The sequence below is a fragment of the Peromyscus eremicus genome, chromosome 1 (assembly GCF_949786415.1).
Source record: "Peromyscus eremicus chromosome 1, PerEre_H2_v1, whole genome shotgun sequence".
NCBI lineage: Eukaryota > Metazoa > Chordata > Mammalia > Rodentia > Cricetidae > Peromyscus > Peromyscus eremicus.
This window is the reverse complement of record NC_081416.1, coordinates 166771138-166774816: the sequence shown is the minus strand read 5'-3', so window position 1 is coordinate 166774816 and position 3679 is coordinate 166771138. Positions and strand designations below refer to the sequence as shown.

At 51.4% G+C, this 3679-nt stretch overlaps 1 pseudogene; it reads right to left on the bottom strand.

Annotated features, from left to right (window-relative positions):
- Positions 1-1022: 1022 nt before the first annotated feature.
- On the bottom strand, positions 1023-2999 carry LOC131924563 (tRNA-dihydrouridine(47) synthase [NAD(P)(+)]-like; annotated as a pseudogene).
- Positions 3000-3679: the final 680 nt, after the last annotated feature.

Below are 3679 nucleotides of genomic sequence, written 5' to 3'. Positions count from 1 at the left end.
AGCCATGAGCTAAGACCACCTTATCTTACCACTCGCTACTGTCCTTCCCCTGAGAGAGAGACCTTCTTCCTGTGTCCTGTCTTTTTATTGCCTTTCTGTTCTGCCTTCTCATTGGTTCTAAACCCAACCACATGACTTCCTTGTCACTGCCTGTCTATACAGACCTCCAGGTCTCTATGGTTAGTACTGGGATTAAAGGCATGTGCCACCGTGCTGGCTGTGTCCTGAACACACAGAGACTTTGCTGTAGATGTAACCAACCATCTTATTAAATAAAAAAACACAGAGCTGATTCAGAGAAGAAAGCCAAGAGGTCAGAACTAAGAGCCTTACCCTTCCTGCTTCAGCCAAGAGAGCTCTCCGAAAAGGGGGTACTTCCTGTGTGTTTGTCTTTATAAAGACTTTTGGTTCTGCCTTCTCATTGGTTGTAAACCCATGCCTCGTCACTGCCTGTCTGTAAAGACTTCCAGGTCTTCTATGGTTGGGATTGAAATTAAAGGCGTGTGTCTCCAATGCTGGCTGTATCCTTTTACACACAGAGATTTACCTAGCTCTGCCTACCAAGTGCTGGGATTAAAGGTGTGCACCACCACCGCCACACTCTTGCTATGGCTCTAATAGCTCTGACCCCCAGGCAACTTTATTAACATACAAATAAAATCACATTTCAGCACAAATAAATTATCACCATATTTCCTCCTTCTATTCTAATAAAAAGAAAAAAGGAAAAAAGTTATAACTAATATAAGAAAAACTATATACAATAAGTACAATAACTATATACAATATATACAAGCAATAAATACCTAAACAATGTCTAGTCCATTTGCATTTGACAAACTCAGAGAAAATAATTCCATTATCAATCCTATTTTGGTAAGTCCAAAATGTTCCTGATTCACTTTCTATCCTAACTTGTATTACTAACAGAACTATCTTACAATGTCTTTCAAATTTATACACTTACACCTCTTTAGTGAGTTTCTTTCCTGAAATTCAATAAAATTTATTGTCTCTGTTGGCTACTTGTAGGCGTTGGCTTTATGCTTGGGCAGGAAGGCGAAGCCAGGTGGAACTGGTCCGAGCAGCATCTCACGGATGCGAATCCAGTCTGCAGCCTGCTGGCTGGCCATGAGCGTTTCCAGGTGGTCACATCCTAGGTAGTAGGGGGGCCTCTCATTGATCCTCTGGGGGAGTCTCTTGAGCAGGCCCACGGGCACATACCTGTAAAGAAAGGAGAGCCACTCCAGAAGGAAGCGCCGGGTCAGCTCCACGCCCTGCGTGTCAGAGCCCCAGTGTTCCAGGCCATAGTGTGTGAAGTCCCTCAGGATGTCCAGGCACGCAGATGACGAGATGTCCCAGTGTCTCTGTTCCTTGATCTCCGTGAACAAGCCAGGGCTTGAGCAGGGCGCCACGGGCGATCATGAACTCCCCCCCCATGCCCATCTGCATGGCACAGTTGGCATCCTCGAATGAAAGAATGTCCCCGTTTCCAAACAGGGGCATGGGGCTGTCCACCTCGGCGCACTGCTTGATATAGGGCCAGTCGGCCAGCCTGATGTAGTGCTGTTCCTGGGAGCGGCCGTGGAGCGTGACCAGTGCTACACCCCAGTCCCGCAGCTCCGGCAGCAGACAGTGTGCCAGGCTCACACGCTCCTGGACACCGGTGCGCATCTTCACTGTCAATGGCACATCCAGCAAGCACCTCGTTCATGCCCCGCACGATCTGCTGGAACTTGGCTGAGCGATTCATGAGTGCGCAGCCACCACCCTTCTTGTAGACAAGGTCGATGGGGCAGCCCACATTGATATCCACAAAGTCCACGTCGATCGTGCGGTTCAGGAGCTCAGCGCATTTGGTCATGGTGTCAGGGAAGGATCCCTCCAGTTGCACACCAAAGATATCCTCGCAGGAGTTGCACTTGAGCAAGGCCCACTCAGACATCTGCCCCTGCAGCAGGTTCGTCCACACAGCCATCTCACCGCAAGTCACATCCGCACCAAAGCGCTTGCAGATGCGGCGAAAGGGTAGGTTCCTGCACGTGTTGAGCAGAGCAAGGTACAGCTTCCTACTGATATCCAGCTGCTTCTTCTTGCAGGGCCACAGCCGAATGATGTCCTCATCTGTCAAGGGGCCACAGGTGGACACGGGGGGCGGGTGCTGGCCCCTCCCGCAGTATCCAGCTGGGCATGGCAGCTATTCTGCTCTGGGGTAACCGTGGCTACAGTGGTCTCAGGGATGACCACGGGTATGGGGCTCTGGGTGAGGCGGCGCAGGGCCTGCTCAGCTCGCTCGAAGCACACTTGGCGCTTCCGCAGCTACTGCTGCAGGGCCCTGTTCAGGCCATTACGAACTGGAGGAAGGTGCACACAGCGAGCTACTACCTCCTCCTGCACCAGGTTCTGACCCCGGGGCCCCAGGTGTGCCCTGGCAAAGCGACAGGTCACACTGTAAGGGCACCGGCCAAAGGTGTCGAAGAGCACGCAGCGGGGGAGGGGGGGCGGGGGGGCGGGGGGGGGCGGGGGTAAGAGGGGGGCAGGTCTGCCGTTTGGTCTCCAGGTCATGCCCCACGTCATGCAGGAAGCGGCACGGGTCACCAAATGCACATGCAGCTGACTCCTGGAGGAGGGACAGGCAGAGCCTCCCCTTACCGTGGTGCGTTGGCTTCACATGGGGCCGGCTTTTGTTTTGGCCACGGGCTCTCTTGGGCACCTGTCGTTGCTCAGGGGGCTCACCTGCCACCTCTGTCTTCCCATTCTCCTGCCCATCTTCCAGGCGAATCCTCTTGGCCTCGGGCTCGACCAGGTCACTGCCATCGGGGTCTCCTTTGGGCGTTTCCTGGCATGCACCCTCCCGCTTGTCTGCGTCCAGGTTACTGGTGGAACCGTTCCTTGGTAGTGCCCTACTGAGCTTTAATGGGCGCTACCCCCGGTTCGCTCGCAGACCCAGGAGTCTGGCCACCACCGCACTCGGTTGCCGCCTCTGCATCCTCCTTCATCGACACCCCTCACGCTGGCTCTGTAGTGTGGCAGGAAAGTCTTCCAGGTCGCATGTTACCCAGAGTTTACCCAGCAGAGTGCGCATGCTCAGACCGCACCAATGACGCTAAGGCACGCGCACCTCTCTTCTGAAATTTTTAACAAGGAAAACTATAAGTATCTAATCTTTAACTATAATTATAACTATCTAATCTTCAACTCCCTCAGAAACCCACGAAGGAAATAATATTACCTAAAATAACAAAAACAAAAACAAAAACAAAAAACCAGGAAGTTCATGGAAGCGGCTTCCAAAAAAGTTGTGAGTTGACAGAAACAGCCAGCTACCTGAACAGTCCCCTGAGGTTTCTCTGCAGCATTGGGACATCATCTTCAGCTTATAGGCTTAGCGTATCTGACAGACTCATTTGTCAAGTAGGATGTACACAAGGCCAACAGTTCAACCTCACATTGGGTGAGAGCAGTCCATGTACCAGAAACTCCTGAATTCCACTAGTGTCCTGTCATGATTCAGGATTTTACATTCTGGAAATTGTTCATGATTTTTTAATTCAGCTGTCCATTCTTCTTGGCTTGTATGTGGTTTCATCTCAGCATCTTCATCCCGTTCTTCTTGGCTTGTGGATGGTTTCATATCTTTTATTAAATGCCAGTCTACCGTTGAGAGGTTAGCCTCAAT